At 37.6% G+C, this 19,380-nt stretch overlaps 1 protein-coding gene across 4 annotated transcripts in view; it reads left to right on the top strand.

Annotated features, from left to right (window-relative positions):
* The window catches only part of DLC1 (DLC1 Rho GTPase activating protein), a 224,739-nt gene that overhangs the window by 122,029 nt on the left and 83,330 nt on the right, over positions 1 to 19,380 (top strand). For 2 of the 4 annotated variants that reach the window (XM_086612527.1, XM_086612526.1), the window contains exon 1: positions 173 to 272. The exons of the other annotated variants lie outside the window; for them this stretch is intronic. The gene's annotated coding sequence lies outside the window, so the exon portion shown is untranslated. Of the gene's footprint in view, positions 1 to 172; positions 273 to 19,380 lie in introns of those variants that run through there. 4 annotated transcript variants of the gene reach the window in all.

Genomic DNA, 19,380 nt, shown 5'->3' with positions numbered 1-19,380 from the left:
ACTCTTCAAGGAAAAGCTCCACAACGCTGACGACAAATTATATAAAGTAACAACCTGCCTGCCTGGCGAAGGGAAATTCAGAGAGATCCCTGGGCAAAGAATGCCCTTTTTCCCGGGGCCAAGCTACAGCCGTTTGGATGTGTGATCAATCTGCATTATGCATCACCCAGTGAAAGCCCCTCTGAGAAGATCATTTAGTGATCATATCAGGGACTCCACTGCTAGAGCCTTGGATGTTATCTGGAAAAACACGAGAGACAGACGACTGGCAGGTGAGAAGGACATTACATAAGCATATTTAAAGATTCGTAAGGGACCTTAATCAATAATGGTAATTAGTGGTATCATTTGCATAATGTGTCGATGTTGCCTCTAAGTATTTCTCCAGCTTTTTGTTTCTGTGTCAGTTACTTCGGTGCTATGCCTGCAGCGGGACTGTATGTGCTCCTTTAAGTAGATGAGATAAACATCAGTTAAAAGAAAAGGAGCAGTGGATTTTGGTCTGACATTTCGGTGCAAACTCCTCAGACTGAAGTGTGCTGAAGCATTTTATTTTGCTGTTAGGTCAGATCCTGTGCTTTACTGCTGTGATGTGCTTCAGTGATTTGCGTTATGGAGTGTTTTGCAGCCAAGGAGTGTGTCAGTTGGAATATCTGGGCTGTGCACTGAGCGATTACTGGTATTTCCTCTGGCAAGGATTTCAGTGCTGTGAGCTCCAAGTGAGTGTCAGGTATGCCAGAGCTAGACTTCTGAGATATAAATTACCAACCAACTATACGGTTACAGCTCTCATTTTTATTTTGACTTGCAAAGACTCAAAAACCCGAGGCAAAGCATAATAGAGGGCTGCAGGAGAAAATTTAACTCGCTTTATTTTCCTCTTCTGTTATTGTTTGTCTGTTAGATTGAATGTTTCTTATTCACCCTGCTGGGGTTGTTACTGTTATTATTGTGGCATTTAGAGACTTCAGACAAGGCAGCAGAAATGCATAATGGGTGTGACATGCCAGAGGGATCACTTTGGTTTGTTTATATGCTTACAGTGGGGGCAGTTTATCCCGGGGGGGGGGGTTGGGGTGAGAGGGAAGGAGGGAGGAGAAATGTGAATAATGATAAGATCGAAGATGAGATGACCAAGAGGCAGACCGTATGGCTCACTAATGTAAACTGAACTTTTACATCATTCTCCTGAACTTATGTTTTGAAGCAATAAGAGCAGCTAAGTGCATAACAGACGTAGGTGATGGCACGTGCATTCCAAAACTGATTACATCAGGTAAGCAGGCAGTGAGTGATCATGGCCCATAAAGAAACACAGGGGCAGAAACCTGCTTTAAATTAAAGCAACTCATAAAAATCTTGTTCTACCCACTGTGTTAGCGGCTGGATAAATTCCATGCCTGTTCCCATAGGTGGCAAAGGACAGTCAGTTTCCTGGGCAGAGGACCTCAGTTTTATCGCTGTTTTAAAGTAATTCCTCTTGGTCACAGGAGATCGGGACATTACATTTACTCTAGTGCTCAGCAGTTAGTCACAAACATGGCAGTGTTGTGAAAGTGCCAGGCATTAACCTCTGTTCCATGACAAACCAAACCGGGCAGATAGTCCATTTCATCTTTCAAAGGTGTGTTAGAAAACTGGACTTCTTTGGTAGCTTAAAGACTGCAGGGCATGGAGCAGCAGTCACAACGCAGGTCCTGATGTTCGGGACGTTTCTGAAACTCCACTGGAAGGAGCACTGAGCGGAAAGACATTCTGAGTAAAAAGGCATGGACGTTACACAAATCTATAAAAGGGAAGCTGGTGGGATCAAGTCAGCCTTTGTTTAATCTGCTTGTTGCCTGGTCAGCTGGACACTTGTTTACCCTGGCATTTGTTTCCATTCCACCTGCTAGAGATGTTTATGTGAATGCTTTGAAGTAAGCTTTTTAATTTATAGTTAAGTTCAGAATGGCATGTGCATCAACAGACTCCAAATATCTCTGGCCTGTGTCCACATAAGACAACTACTACCAACTGTCTTCTATAAAATTGTTTTCCTCTCATCATTTCACATAGGAAAGCATACAATGACGTGTAGTTTATACCTTCTGTATGTGACCTATATAAGAAAATACGCAGGTTTTATCAGGATACAGAAAGGCCTTGATAAACATATATATTTAACCTTGCATATGACTGTCAAATATTTGGGGGATAGACAGCTGCTAATTATATTTCTTGAGACTCTGTCACATTCCTAGAAACAAGGAGTGAACGTGAACCCTTTAGCCTCTTAAGCTGTGTTGATAAGGTTCGGCATGTTTTTATTCTACTTGGCAGATGGTTATGAGCTGTCACAGTTTTATCAATACAAGGCTTAGATGTCAGAGGACCCTTAAAAGCAGTGACAGTTCCATTTTCCAGGCTATGCTGGTGACGTAGGCTTGTTAGTCCACTAGTATGTTTGGGCTGCTGTCAGTCAGAAAGTCAGAAAAACCCCAATAAGCAGTGCAGTATGTATTTGGAGCAGATATCAGGGGTGTATTCCTGAAAAAACTTTGTGAACAACAGAGATTCAGGAAGAGAAACAAAACAGCAACAAGTTGTGTTGCTGTTCTGTTTGTTCTCTGGAATATCAGCAGTTTAAACTGCTGACTGCTTAAAAATGCTAAAGAAGGGTCATGACACTGAAATAAGAAATACACTTAGATCAGTAATTTGTGTTATCAGACACACCTTTAAAAAAGCACATGATATTTGTAAAAGAAAGAAGAAAATGTGAAATATGCATTCTTCATGGCATACTCAAAAAAAAAAAAGTAATCCAAAAACTATTTTAGCTTTAAAAAAAACTGCTAACCTGCACACAGAAATAGCAAATCATGCAATATAATCTGATGTAATTGTCGAACAGGCAGTAGTATCTACCTCCTATAATACCCCGGGAAAATATCATCAAAAACATCTTTTCCATTACATCATGTAGTCTTAACGCACAAAAGAAAGGTAGCATTAGTCTTGGACAAAAGTATCAAAAGTATCTAAAATGCTATTAAAATTGCATGGAACTAAAAGATTGTAGCTAAAGATGTTTTGGTTTTGAGCGGGTGCAGTAAAGGAATGCAAATGAATACGGACTGTCCTCTCAGATCACCTGTGTGCTGTCCTACCCTGGCCACGATGGAATACCACAGAGTGGCACCTGCATATTGCTTTTGAACCCTAACACCAGGGCTGAGTTACTACGTGTCCCATCTCATCACGCGGCAGAACAGCCTGTGGTTCAGCCAGCTGGGGCCAAGCACGCTTTTGTATATATGGTATATTATTATACCATATTATGATGTACTATTATTACTGTGTATATATGGTATGTTGTATAAACATGGTACATATTTATACAATACCTGTCCTGAGGAGCAGTGGGTTGCAGCTTGGTGTAGTCATATCATGGTCAACTTACTTTTGATGGCAGCACAGCTCATGATTTCCCACTCGATGTCTTTTCTCCTCTTTCTTAGTTTACATAGAAAAAGAAAATACAGACGCATACTTACAGTCATGTCTGGTGATCTTAAAATGTGGAAAACGTATCACTAAATGAATCACTAAACACAACAGAAGCATTTTCAATTGCTAGAGCATCAAAAATGCCTAGCAGAGATGGGATACAATTTGAGGCAATGAAATAAACAGCAAAGAATGAGAAAACAGAATGAGAGTCAAGTTACCAGTTTCCCTAATTGGATAATACAAAAATGGTAACTTTTGCTCTTACTACGTTCATGAGAAATAGAAATATTTCCTTGGGAATTCCCACTTTATTCCCCTTACTGATGTCAGGCCACATCCTCAGCTCGGAAAGGGAAGCGGGAAAGGGAAGCACGTTCTCACTTCTTCAGTGGACAGGACTCTCATTAGAGACCAGGATTTGATGCATAAGAAGGGCAGCAGTGCAGAGTGAGCTTCCCCAGAGCATGCAAGAAGCATCATTCTCAGCTCTGAAACATACTTCTTCTCAAAACATTGTAGACAGATTTCCTCTAGTGCCTCCACTTTTGGCTGAATTATCTGCATGATAGACTGTAGATGACCCAGTGTAGCATTCATCTGCATTGTACTAAGACCCATTATGTCCGCCATACGACATGACTAAAAGATCCTGGAGTTCGCATTACCACCAGTGTTTTTTCGAACACACATTCAGACACTGAGTATGACTGGCTACCCATATACTTCTTTTTTTAATTTTTTTTTTCATGCTGAAAAAGCTGTCTTCTGAAATAGCTGGTATTATAGACACACACACACACACAAAGATGTGTAAGTAGTCTGGGTTTCATGAATAATTGCCAGTTTTGTGGCAGTGGCTTAGTCAGTGAAAGTCTGCGGAAAAACATTACTTATTTGGTTAAAAATAAACCTTCAACTTTTCAATTTGAAATTATATTATCATTTCTTTACCTACTTACCATATATAATTTTCAATTATATAATTCTTTTTCCTTAATTAAAGTTCACTAAAATGTCACAATATGAGAATTAAGCTCATTTTGTACCTTTTGGCCCACTAAAAATAAAGTGGATTTTTGCCATATTTTTTTTTCTATTTATTGCCAAAGAAGTGAAAAATTACTCATTTGCAAAGATCTGTTACAGACAACTTCTCATTATGCCTACTTTGCTAGTGTTTGAATTATCTGCAAAGATTATATATGTCCTTGTAAGTTATTGCTAAAGATGTAGCCACAGAGAGAATTCTGGGACTGGAGAAAAAGTAATTCCACCAAAGAATTATTTTCCATTTAGATTCCTTTCAGAAGACTATCAGTCAGCTTTTATCCAGTTCTCATGTGTTTAATAAAGGTTAGGTTAATTTTGAATCTACTTGTGGAGATTCTCTTTGAGTAGACTTTTTATTTTTTAATTTATGATGATTAGCTAGAATTATACCATTATTTAAGTTTTTCTTACTACTGGCCTTGTCAATCTTTGCATGACTTGTCTAGGATCACTGGGAGCATCACTTATATTTTCCCCTTAACTCTGATGCCTTAAAATATGCCTTTTTACGGACTGAATATATGAGTATAGGACTTCCTCATTTTTTAACAATTCCCAGCTATTGCTTATATGCTTTCCAGGTATCTATATATGCGCGCACACACACACACACATATATAGGAAGTAAACAAAGTTAGGAAAGGAATTTTCATCCTTGGCAAATTTTTGAAGCCCCAGGTTAAGGTGAAGCTTTCTGCATTATGTTTTATCTCTCTCTAAAATTTATACTTATGCAGAAGACAAATTACTGCTTTAAGCATTTGCTTTGTTCTGAGATGGGAGAAATAGATTTATAGTGTGTGTAGGTGAAATTAGGTTTTAGAAAACTGATATGCTATAGAGCTTGAGACCACTTGATATATAGCTTCAGATATGTCGCTATTTGGCTACAATAGCATTTTTAGGAAATGACTGACCCCAGATCTGTAGACAACCTCCTATAGGTTTGATGCTTTATTCAAGCTATTATATAAATATTAAAAATAGCCACTTGCCATGAAGTAGAGAATGATCAGATATTGATTTGATATGTACTTGTAAACAGACTGTAATTTAAGGAAGAGAAACAGTAAAACAGTAAATAACAGTTGTCTGATAACAAAAGAAGCTATTTGTATAAATAAAGTAGGTACAGCATATCCAATGCAAAACATAATAATAATTTGTTTTGGTTGAATGGTTAAATACCTTTATTATATTAAAGTTTCCTCCCTTTGAGAGTGCTCAAGAGCTTTGTTTTTATCCATGAAATTGCTAAGCAAACTTGTAGCATAATCAATTTTTAGGGAAAATATCGGTTTCAGTGATGTGATTTATCATTCTTCACATCTTTCAAATTCAGGCATCAACTATGATCAGAATAATCTATTTCATACACAGCATATGTTTGTCTATTTTTTGAAAATGTTACCACCTTAAATTTCCTTAAATAAAAAAATATAGAGTATTATATGCCTTTTTTAGCACTGTTTTTTTTTATCATGGAATGTCTGGAATTTATTTAAGGCAAAGTCTTGCAGTCAAAATCGTCATTCAAAATGGCATTTGGAATTGAATGCATAGTTAGGTTCTTATACCATGTTCTATTTTATAATTTTTCACTATCCATACCAAAATGTAGAGAAGTGCCAGAAAGATCATAGATGCTTGTAGCATGATTCTGGTGTTGCTTATTTTCAGCTGCTGGAATGTCTTGTTTCTAACACCCTCGTGCTTCTAATTTGAAGTCTGATACCAATAGAGGTTGGAGCACTCGTAGGGAAAAGAAAGTGCCCATACTCCGTCACCTTAGGTATTTATAATGGATATTTTCATATGGCAGAACTAAATTATAGTGTTGGCGGACAGGACGATCAGAAAATTTTATTTATGACTTTCACATTTTCCTCCATTAGTGAAATTTAAAACATTTATTTCATGGAGCTCCACAGTCATTTCTGTGATCAGGCTACAACAATGGCACTATTTTGTCCAAGTTTACAATAAGAAGAACACAGTATGCTAACCATATTATGAAAGTGGCTGCTACAAAATCCTCATGCATTCAAGTTACAACAGCTGGAGGGGATTATGGAAATACACCCTTTTTTCAGGGTTCTGTTTTTCCCCAGTCATTGTAGCTCATTCTAGAACTGCAGCAATCAGCCAGCAACCCCATGTTCCATCCTGTGCCTTGGATTTTAGGGATGTGCAAAAGAGGAATTCAGTCCCAGGACACTTCAGCAATTAGGAATTTTTAGAAATAACTTCACTGCTTTCTTGGGGATTCCAACCTGATTCTTTATAAACATGGGCCAAGGAGGGAGGGAACGTGCCCAGAGCAGCCTGCAAAACACGTCTGAGAGGAACCGAGCAGTCATGTCACTCCACAAACAGAGAACGAAGGTCCAAACGTGGAAAACATCACTGTTCCATCTGGCAGCTTGGACATCACAGGGCAAAAAAATATACACCTGGTAGCCACCTGTTAGAAACCTAGCCTCATCCTTTATACTTTTCAGTATGCAAGACTTGTGTGTGGTACACGTTGTCAGATCAGGATTAAAAATTAGTGAGAAAGATGAAAATTATGGTCTGCTCTCTCCTGGCCTAGTTTTGTAATTCATCATTGTGGATATTTTTAAACTCTAGTCTTAAACATTGGATACCACAAGATAAGCAGCATCATCTCTCTGGTAGAAGTGTCTCCTTATGATAGACAACCAGGAGGCCTCGTCTTCTCCTGCTCTTTGAACGTCCATATGCACTTCCCAAAAGTGGGGCTCCTGATTCCCAGACTGTACATTCTTTTGGCACTCAGCAGACATTTCACATATCTGAAAGACCATCATACATTTGAAATGTTCCTAAAATCTGCTGAAAGTGCTGAACTGCTTTGCATCTAATTGTTTGGAAGGAGCCTTGCTCACAAAATATTTCAACTGCTACAGTTCTGCTAACATCTGGACATCTTTCTTACGTCAGAGGTGGATGATGAGATCCAGATGCTATGACTTACTGATGTTTTCATTAACTTCTTAGCAGTTTTGTCTTTGTTTTGTTTACCAACTGCAACTTCTTAACTTCAACTCACATATGTGAGTGTTACCGGGGAGAGCAGGGCAAAGAGCTAGAAAGGAGGGGGGCAGCCAGAGAAATTAAATTAATGTTTGGCCTAGATCCAAAATAACTGATTTCTCTTATTACAATGTGCTGTTCCAGGATATGCAGGCTGTGGGAAGGTCAGGCCCAGATGATAGGAAACATTTTGCCAAGCTGCTATTTTCAGTAAAAATGAGCTATATGATTTGCTAATTATGTTCTAATTTAAGAGTAAACATGTTAAGCTATGAAGACAACAGGAAATAAGGATGTAAGATAATATTAATGGCAACCTCCTGAACTTTGCATTTACAATCATGCCTAAACCTAATTACCCTATAGGGAATATTTATTACTCTGAGGGAATGCCACTATTGCAGCAGACACAGGAGGGAGCCCAGTTATATTGTAGGCTACATATTAAGAACTAGCTGAATACTTCTTTTAAGGAAGATGCTGGCAATAAACGGTGAACAAAAAAAAAAAAAAAAAGCAAAACACAAACCAAAACCAGATCCAAGCAGCTGTATAGTATCTCTGTGGCAATAAATGTTTTATATGGTCGCTAATTTTATATGATAGAATTCCACTTACAAGAATTCCAACCATTTCCAAAGACTAGCTCCTTCAGCGTTTTCCCACTGAAAATAGAATTAATGCTGGCAGAACAGCTTCCCTTGCAATGCACGTCCCATTAAGAGGCTGAAGTGGATTTTCAAAAACTGACTAAACTTAATTTTGCATTTTATGTAGGTATGCAGTTAAATTTTGGGAGGGGGGTGAAAGAGAGAGAGATATCAGAACACATTGATTGATTGATTGATTGATACTATTATTCACTAAACATTGCAGTATCCTTAGCACTATGTGAGAAACTGAGATCAAGAAAATCCTGTTTTGAAGAGATTATAATCTATAAAACAATCACTGTCAGTGCTCAGTGGGAGGACATAAATTCCAAAGACAGATTAATATATTTATTATACATCCAAAAAAAAATGCAACAGTCACTCAGACCAGCACAGGCAGAGAACTTATCAGTCCACTGAGCTTTCTCCTGCAGTACCACATTTACCAGCTTGCAGGAACCCAAGGGGGATCAGGGGCTCTGTGGAGGAATAGGGGAGCAAAAAAATGGACTGAATTCTCCCAGTGCAGAAAGTATCTCACTGTACTAGAGGTTTCTCATTGGTATCAGTATTTCCAGACCGTGAGAAGGTCAATTAGCAGGATAGTTTATTTTGGAGTTATGGATGTGTTTGTCTGAGGGTGCTCAATGTGCACATATCTGTGTTAATCTTATACAGAGGCAGCTAATAAAAATAATGAGATGAATGTTTAGGCAGATTCTACTTCCAAGGGGTCAATCAAACATACAAAAAAGAATGAACAAAACAAAAAATTGATAGCAACTAGCCAGTCATTTACTTGGATAGCAGAAAAAAATACCAATGTAGCACAAGTGGGTAGTAAGATTTGAGAAGGAATTTTCAATGTAATATATTAAATAATCGTGACCAAATATGCGTAGAGGTTGCAAGGTATGATTTGGTGACTTCATCCTACTTCTTCACTCCCCATCTCTCATGTGATTTGACTTTAGTTGCACCTTCAATTTCTTATGTTCTTTTATGTGATAATAGAATGAGCCCACCCATTACTGTAGCTTTTGGATTATACTCTAATATAAATTAGAGTGGTTTATGTTTTGCAATTTCTGGCAAATAGGGATGAGAGTTTTGTACATTTCTCTGAGGGAACTTGCCCAATAGATTGCTGAAAAGGCACCAGAACAAAGAAAAATCTGCATCCTGCTTTTCTCTCATGCTTTCACTTTTTCAGGTCTCTATTGCGTACCACTACGACTTCATTTGGCAGAGACATAAGACAGAACCAACACAAGACTATGTTCAGCTTTAGATTTATTGTCTTTTTCTCTCTGTGGATGCTCCAAAAGGCTTTTAGTCTCTATCAGTATTCTGAGAAGCTCATGTTCAAGTTTTGTGGCATTCTTTCAGGGTTTCTGCCATGTTACTCTTGCTACTTGATGATGAAGCTCTGTTTTGGCAGCAGTCCTACAGCAGCAAAGTATCTGTCACCCAAGCTGAAGTAACAACTGGCTTGCCCTGATGAGCCACAGACAAGGGTTTGGCACGTGCCTTTGCCTGTTGCTGCCAGTCATGGCTGAAAATCTCTATGCATTAAACTGGCTGTGGTCTGTAAGGGTGAAGAAAAAGGAAACTTGTGCTCTCTGGTCTATGCTTTATATAACGTTAAATGTACAAGATGCTCCTGTTTGCTTTTACTTGGTTAATTAATCTGATATTCTTCAAGGCAGATGAATTCTTGAAATATATAAAAGAAAGTTTCACTCTGAAAGGCTAGGCAGTAAGCAGTTTTCTGCCAGCCGTGATTTTTGCATAACATGTTTTCTTATCTGTGCTTGTGCTTTGCGATGTCATTTGCACTTCTTTTCAATCAGTGTTCAGAGTTGAGGGGACAGAGCCACGGCTGTGAAGTGTTCCCAGAGGGCTGGTGCAAAAGAAGGCTGGCCTCGATCTTTTGTTTTCTCTCTGTATCTGTCCCTTGTCGAGCATCTCTATTTTGCACTCAGTCAGGTACGCCGCTTCCTGGTGTGTTGTGTTTGCCTTGATATATATGCTATCACCATGCCTGCTTCTGTTCATCCTGAACACTGTCATTTAAAGATAGCATGTTGAAGCTTCAAGCATGTGAGATTCATCTGCCATGATGTTTCTGCTGATCAGGAGTTCAGCAAATATTTCTGGATTTTGTTGAACCCTACACAGAGATGAGCTTCAGGGAGCACTGCCATACACAACCATATACTAAAGGGATGAGAAAGCATAAAGTTTTTCAACGCAAATGGAAACAACTTTCCTGAGCAGCCTGATGGAGAGAGGTTTGCTTTACTCTTCATTATGTTGTTAAAGAGTAATCAGTAATTTGAGAGGGGAAAAAAAAACACACCACAAAAACGCAACAAATTTTGAGTGTTTTTGCTGAAAGAGAGTTCAGATTAAAATGAAAGTTTGGTAGGTTTCAAAATGCAAAGAAACCTTGGATAGAAATTTTGAGGACAGTTGCATAACTCAAGCAGAACACTTATTTTGTCTCCCCCTGCCTTTAACCAATGATGCATTGACAGAGATTCATGTAAAGGATCTGAAGAAGAAAAACTCTAATCTTGTTCCTGCGTGAGAAGATGCTGCCTGAAAGTCTCGTATTGTGCAGAACAGGGAGAAACTAGATTGCGATCAGACATTTATGTTGATGAATTTGTTTGTTTTTCTGTTATAAGAATTTGCTGAATGGGCATCTTCATAAATCTAGCTCTTTAATACAAAAGTGCTGACTATGTTCTTCTGCACACCACACGTTTTAGAAACCTAAGAATCTAATGAGACTTTACACCGTTGATAAAATCCTGCCATTCAATCAATTGTAGCCAGAATTACAGTTTTTTTCATGGTTGTATCAGAGAAGTAAAGGAAGATGAAGTTTCCATGTGACTTTTTCAATGTATTATATATTAGTACACATAGAGCGTACATACTTAGATATATGTATGACTCTTGCTATGTTGATTGGCCTTTTGGATTTCTATAATAGGGTGAAGTGAATGAGATAAGAAGTATTCTTGAGCAAAAATAATCCTATATTCAGAGTTTTTAAGGTTCTCTACTAATGATTTTTCTTTACCTTTAGATCTTATTTTGGGGTCAGTCCAGGGTCCCCTTAGAGCTCTTTGCTGGTGGATTATGAGTTCATCTTCTTACATCTCAGATCATATGGAATATCCATGGCCAAAAAGACTATTACCATCCACAGCTCTAACCTTCTACATTATAAATGCCATAAAATCTCACACAGTAGCTTGCACATTATTTGAGAAAGCTATATATTTTATTTTAATTTAAAGAGTTTAGATCTCTATTTTCTGAATTTTCATACTCTAGTAATAGCTTCTATAATTTGATTTTGAGTCTTTTGTTCATTGGAAGATAAAATTATCTGTGGTCTGTTAGGACCCTCAAGCAAGCACCCAGTTGCTTCAAGCAGGAGGGAAAATGCACAAGTATTTATCACTGGCATCAGCACAAGTATTATAGAAACACAGACTCCTTGGCTTATTTCACAGCCATGACAGCTTTTGAGAGAACTTGAAGCCACTTTTCAATTTGAGTTTATTCTTTTAAAGTACTTAGTAAAGTCTGTTCCATTTCTTATGGGCATATATCGTCATGTATAGCCTTTAAGGGTTTGGCCTGCAACCTGACATAGTAAAATAGTACATATGTTTTCTTTGCATCATTTCAGAAGAAACCTCCTTCGGTACCTGTTAGAAATGTAGAAGTGTAGTGAAGTATATGCACAGTTATATTCCATAAGCTGACCAGATGTCTATGGTATAATCCTCTGGAGGTATTTTCTTCCACTGGACAGATATGTAAAAACAGTTGAAAGAATGAACACCGAATGAAAATGAAAAAAAAAAAAAAAAGAGAGATTAGATTAGAAATAAAACATATCAATTTGTTGATTGAATAGTAGATACTGCTGACTTGAACTTAGCTTTGGAAGTTTTGCAGGTATCTTGCAATAAGGTATTGGACATGAAGCAATAAAGTTAGATGATATCAAATGGAAATACTTTTTCATTGCAGAGAATTTGAATAGCTTATATCTTACTAGGAGCAAGGAATTTTGCTGATGTGAAAGTAACAATAATTTCACTAAGGAAAGAATGTAGTCCAACAGAATAATATGAACAAGTTGAAGACAGGTATTTTGATGAGGTTTCAAAGATCAATAAAAAGATAGTCCACATTTCTCAATCTTTCCAACTACCACAAGAAGTCAAAATAATTCAGCAAGTCTAAATAGAAAAGCTTGTAACTTGTACCCTTGCACTTAACTGCCATTGCAGCATTTATGGGTGACCATAAAACCTAATTCCTTTCCCCATATCCCACTATCTAAATTCCTGTATTGTTCTCACTTATCACCCCATCAGATCTATGTATTTAAGCATAGAAATAATGACAATCTACTCTCTTTATTTTTTTTCTCAGACTGGAAAAAAGCAAAAATGATTGTTGAGAAACTTGTTCTACTTCTCTCACAAGTCCATATTCTTCTTCCATATTTTAATTAGTAGTATTTATATTACTTTTTTCACTCGTAAGACATCTTATATTGAAATGTCACTGGGGTTAGCATCCTCAGACAGCCCATTTGAAAGTTGAAACCAGTAGTTTCTGATCCCTGAGCCCACCACTGCTTTTAATAAGATCTACTGAAGCTGTTAGGAATTAAAGGTCATTACAGCTTTGTGTATATTTGGGCTATTTGGCAAAATTAGCTTGCCATGGTGGCCTGATGGGCAATGATGAGCACATCTGGTTCCATTTCTTTGGAGCTACCACAGCAAGATGTAATTTCAAACATGAGGTTTCAGTGTCCACCACCTGGGGAAATCTCCACAGGGATTTAACTCTTCTCTGCCCCCCTTATTTAAGATCATTAACTCCAGTGCTTCCTTTGTCTTCACTGCATCATACCATTTTGTTCCCATCATTTCAGTTTTCTGCCAGGGGCCAGTTCACAACATTAGGTACAAAATTGTCCGAGACAAGGATAGACAACAAACATGTATTTGTGCAACGCCTGGAACAGGTGCTGAGTACCCCCTAACTTATGTCTCTCCATGCAGTGATGGTGCTGTAGATGATGTTTTGCTTGAGGACAGAAGGTTTATAGCAATGAGCAAATGGGACCTTTTTTTCACTGTATGGGAGAAATCTTCCATACTGTACAATGTGTTGCAAGAAACAGATCAGAATTAAATCATCAGGAAAATTTATCTTACAAAAAAAAGAGTATTTAAACAAATTAGCTAAATAAAAATGTTTGAAATTATGATCTTTATGTATTAGATTTCTAAAGGACTGCATTTTAAAGACAGTACAGTTAAATAGACACTCCAGCACCACAATAGAGATAGCAAAAAACCCCACAAGCATATAGTGACAACACACTTTCTTAGTGCTTAAAAATATGTGTAATTACTTTTATTAAGAAAAATGTGTCAAATGTAAAATATAACTAAATCTACTGTTCTGTACATCTTATACTTCTCTTTTTTGTTGTTGTAATTTGTTTTGCTCATCACAATCCATTGAATTAAAAGGGCTTGAGTGGAAATGAGAGGCAACACAGATGTTAGGCTATATGTGGGAGTACACCAGAATTCTGCTGATGTTTTCCTGTATTCTCAAAGCAGATAAGGTTAGAATGCACACCTGCCTGTTTTACCATTAACGCTTACTAAAAAGTACGAGAAATATAATAAAACCTTGTTGAGAAATATAGGAGGAAAATATAAAAAACAGGAGTAGTTTACTGGGATCAAAACGAATCTATACCAGTTCTTGAAAAACAGACTGCATTTTATACCCAGAAAGTGGGGAGGGTTTATCTTCCATTTCAGTTGTTTCCATGTTTCCAAATTACCATGAGAACGTGGGAATAGGAAGACCTTCTCTGTACATTAAGCAACAGAACTAAAGTCTCCACGTGGATTTGTTCTCTTTCTCTTCTTCCCATTTGTGTGAATGCTACCACAGAATTAAATTAAAGGCACGATCAAAACAGGCACTTTGGAGCACTTGCTCTTGAAGCAGAAAGCAAGAAGGGTCATTATCACACTTACAGAAAATCCCATAAAACTGTTTGCAAATTTCAAGTTGTTAATTGCCATTCATCCACCGTATCTTATCATACCTAAAAAGCCCTCCTGACTCCTCCTGGAGTGTCACAAAACCACAGTGTTTTTGACAGCAAGGTGCCCCAGCACAGCTTTTTGAAGAAAGCTAAAACAACAGAAGACTGATAACTCTCTTAGAAAAAGAGGAAATGGAAACAAAAGTCCTGTACTGAGGCTGAATCTCATCTTCCTGACTGAGATATACTCATTTGCATAAAACCTTTCAATAAATTTCTCATGAAGCATTTGCAACCTCTCAAAAAAACCTACAATCACAGAGGAATTTGTCTCTGTCATCCTGAAAACACTGCTTCTGACCAGTATAAACAAAGCAGTATACTGGAACTAATTTTTAACTAGATAAATTACTAGATTCACACTTTTATTTCCATCCCCTCTTCGATGTTAAATTTATTTACTAGATGACTCTATTCTACCAAAAGGCCTGAATACATTGTAGAAAAGTACTTATTTTACGGATGCAGGACAATTAGTGCCTGGAACTGGTGAATCAGGGTAAGTAGGAAATAAGCTTAAAATAGCGTTTTCATTAGCAAGACACCAATTTTAATCATATTTGATTTTTTTTCAGCATTAAGGAATTATTGGGGCTGTTCAGCCTGAAGAAGAGAGGGCTCTGGGGTGATCTTCTAGCAGCCTTTCAGTACCTAAAGGGGGCCTACAGGAAAGCTGGAGAGGGACTTTTTACAAGGGCATGTAGTGATAGCACAAGGGGCAATGGCTTTAAATTGAAAGAGAGTAGATTTAGATTAGATGCAAGGAAGAAATTTTTTGCAATGAGAGTGGTGAGGCACTGGAACAGGTTCCCCAGAGAAGTTGCATCTGCCCCATCCCTGGGGTGCTCCAAGCCAGGCTGGATGAGACTATGAGAAACCTTGTCTAGGGGAAGGTGTCCCTGTCCATGGCAGGGGGGTTGGAACTAGGTGATCTTTAAGGTCCTTTCCAAGGCAAACGATTCTATGGTTCTGTGATCCTTCAAGTTACTGGCAGTTACACAAATTAATTCAGAAGCATTTTTGATGTGATGTATATATTTGTGTGTGTGATAGTAAATGGCTTCAAACGCTATTCTCACTCACATTTCAGCCCTTTTAACAGTGCCTTGGTAATACTCTGCTCCTTTGAAGTCCCTTTAAATCCAATGTAATGGTACAAATAGCAGTGAAACTCCATGCAGCTTTAGAAACCGTGTTTCTTTTTGCCCAAGATGAGGACGAGAACTGTACCATAGCCGTGGCATTGGCTGGAGGTATGCTGCTAACCACGACATTTTGGGCAGGGTGACTCCTTGAACCTGCGCAGCCAGTTATGGACATGCTCAACTGGCAGGAGCGTGCTCCAGCCTTACCTTACTCCTTTCCCTGTGGGGCCAAGCAAATGAAACTTTGATCTCTTGGCCTACAAGCAGCAGAGTTTGAACATAGGGTTTCTGGGTTTTCCCCACAAACTGAGTGTGAGCAGACGGGTTTACCACTGAACTTCTCGGACAAAAGCGAGTGCACCCACACGCCCCAGGGTGTGAGAAATTAAAGGTGGGAAATAATCTTACATTGAAAAAAATAAAGCAGGGCTCAAAATCAAATTTTATAGTCAAAACGTAGTTCTATTAAATGGCAACACAATAAACTTCCCAGGAGACTCAGGATCTGTTTTCTGAGTTATATAACTCCTTTGCCACTCAATTTGAACTGGAAGTGTGTTTTAAATATCACTGTAGTGTAGAATAAATTGTAGTAAATTGAAATGGTAAAAAATTGAAATAGGTAAAAAAAAGAAAATAGTAAGTTGTGCTAAGACCTATGTATTCAGCAGACAGGTTTGTAAATTAAGGGTAAAAATGGAAATTAAAGAGAGAAGCTCAAAATGGCATGCACAGGAACACAAGGCGCTTGAATAAAAATGTTGCAGCATTGACATTCACTGGAGGAGAATGAAAGGAACTCACTGTTTAACTAATTTCTTTCTCTAAAGTCTTGTGAAATAGCAATAAAACGGAGAATCTGAATAATCTGACATTTCAGCAACAGCTAGTAAACTAGACAAATAGCAATATGGATGAATCTTATTTTACCTGTCCTTGGCATGACTCTTTACAGATTCTTAACAGCTTCTACAGTAAATTGCACTCCTGAGACAGCGACCTTTAAAGCTCTGCAAACCTCTTTAAAATTCTGAACTTTAAAATCAGCAGGATTTAGGCATTCTGTCTTCAGAAAGTATTTTGTATGCACATCAGGACTGTCATGAATGTGAGACACTGTGTGTGGTCAGTACAAGTCTCATTAAATCGTGTAACTAGGTGAGCTAGATACATGCAATATACTATACTGATAAGTGTAATAGGAGTAAATAGGACCCCCTTGACTCAGGAAAATAAGACGTCATTGGTTTATTTAGCCATCTGTTCTGATTTGCTGAAGTATTTCTAAGTATGCCAGAAATTGCTTTCCCTTTGGTAGACAAGTTTAGTTTTCTGCAAAAATGATTCTGAAGAATTCTGACTCATTCTGAAGTGATTTCTTTCTTCTCTCACCTGAGTTCGTTCCTTACAGATAAGCAAATATCAGCTCATCTAACAATGCATTACCTCTGTCCTTCTCACCATTCACACTCTTTAAATATCATCAAGCAGCCATACCAACTGTTTACAAAGATATCCCACTTATGGCCATGAGTGACATGAGTGCTTTATAGCTCTGTATTTACAAGATATCAAAGTGGTTTCTTAGAGAGTAGTGCAATTTCCCTCCTGCTCTGGGCACATGAAATCAGTGAACCTAATAAAGTAGAAAAGCCTCATTAATGGAAGCAACTGTCCTTTGTGAGTGAGCAGCAGAAGCCAGCAGATCAAAGGTGCCCCATTTCCTTCAGTAGTGCCTGCACATCTGTTTTCGTTATATCGAATGTGTGGTTAAGCTTGCTGGTTGACAACAACAAAGCTTTTTGCTATTACTGCTTTTCTAATATATGCTGACTTCAGTTTTCAACCCGTCTTTTTTCTAAAAATATTTAAGCATTTTGACATGAAGTTATTGGTCTGATTGTTCTCAGCTGTGTCTCAGTTTAACTAGGCTGTTGAGAGATGGGATGCTCATCTGCCTATGCTAGCTGTAAATAAAAAGATCAGACAACATTGTGCCGGAGTTTACTTTTCTTCAAAATAGCACCAAAAGCTGGTAAATTTTGCAACTATATCCAGCTGCAAACAAGCCCAGGACTTAATCTGCTATTATAATAGTAGGTGTGCTCTTGCTTCTGAAAGAGACAGAAATTGTAAAGAATGGTATAGCCTTTGTGTTGTTTAAGAAAACCCAAATAAAATTATCATTTCATAAGATCTTATTTAGCTGGGACAAAATTTTAAGAGCTAAGTATTACTTGGCAAAAATCTCATTGACTTCTTTGGTTTTTTGAATCTGAGAGAAACAGTTTAAATACTGAAATGTTTTCAAAACATAATGTTCTTTAACAGTAATCTCTAAGAAACGCTTTTTTCTTACCTTTTCTCAAATAGGAAAAACCTTACACTATCAATTAAAATGCTGCCTACCCGACACCATTCTTACTCTTTTCTGTATATTTTTCCACAAAAGATTCTGCAGTAGATCATTCTTATGGAATACTACGTATAGTCCATAAGCACAGGCTGTCATACGGTAGTAGACTGATAATCAGAAAATGTACTAGAAGCTACTTTGTGAACAAATGTCTTATTACTGAAAGTGGCCATATATATGTGGCTGAGCAGCCCATCAAAACTGTAAAACAGTAATCTGATTGTGATGAACAGCAATTATAATGAACAATGTCAAAAATTGAAAGGCTAATCCAGTAATGCACTTAGCAAAATTTTGTCTGAGAAGACAATAATAAGAGTCCTTTAAATTATTCCCTGTCCTTCCATATGGCATGCAGAACTGAGGAAGCTGATCAAATAAAGCGAAAACTGCCACATATTTTTGCACAGTACTGCACATGTGTGATTAAAGACAGTCCTCAGTGCCTGATGTTGGTATGACCCAACACTCGTTTGAGTGCAGTTGACTCCTTCCTCCTGCTTTGGCAGATAGGTGAAACGGTACTAACAGGATGATTAAATATTGCAAATCCCTGAGTCGAGTCCATTCCAGGACTTCATGATCAAGTTCTGCAGTGTATTCATTTCTGAGTGACTGCAGTACTCACAAAAACAACAGACTCCTATTTACTTGTGAGAATGCAGGAGAAATCTGAACAATATGAGAAAAATAAATCTCTCAAGTAGAACATGTCAAGAAACCTGTCTCTCTACCCTGGAAGGAAAACAGATAATTTTAATTCTAGTGTTTCTATTTGTAACCTAACATATTTCTTCAGCTAAAGAGGACAAGCAGTGACTTTAAATAGGTCTCCTTGTTTCCTCTTGTCCATATCACTCCCCAAAGTGCTCTCCACCCTATCCTTGTTTGAGTGATATCCTTATTCCTTCTTATTTATGAAGGTTAGGTCATTCAATTCACTTAAAAAGTCAACAAGACAAGTTAACCAGCACTTTAGACCAATAGCAAATGTTACATATCATATGCTCTAAATACAAACTAGAAATAGCATAAACACTTATAAAAATGTTCAAGGAAAATGGATGCATTTTTTGTTTACTTAGCTTTCCTTTGTTCACTTGTTATTTGTTTAAAGAGAAAACTATACAGTTTGATCAATACTAACTTTAGATAACAGATACAATGTGTATATATAAAACTGAATTTTCCTCCCAAAGATGGAAATGACAGCTAAAGACCATCTTAATAGAAAACTGTAGATCTTAAAAGATTTATTCTTCACAATATGAACCAAGTATTGAAGGTAACAAGCATGTAAACTTAAATTTTGCAAGCAGTGATTCTAACTGCACTTCACTTTATATGCTTGTCTCTTAATGAGTCCAGAAGGGTCTGGGCTGTGTG

Source organism: Tauraco erythrolophus, chromosome 5, assembly GCF_009769465.1.
Source record: "Tauraco erythrolophus isolate bTauEry1 chromosome 5, bTauEry1.pri, whole genome shotgun sequence".
In the NCBI taxonomy this organism is placed as follows: domain Eukaryota; kingdom Metazoa; phylum Chordata; class Aves; order Musophagiformes; family Musophagidae; genus Tauraco; species Tauraco erythrolophus.
Note: the sequence above shows the minus strand (reverse complement) of the source record. Positions and strands in the feature narration are given on the sequence as shown.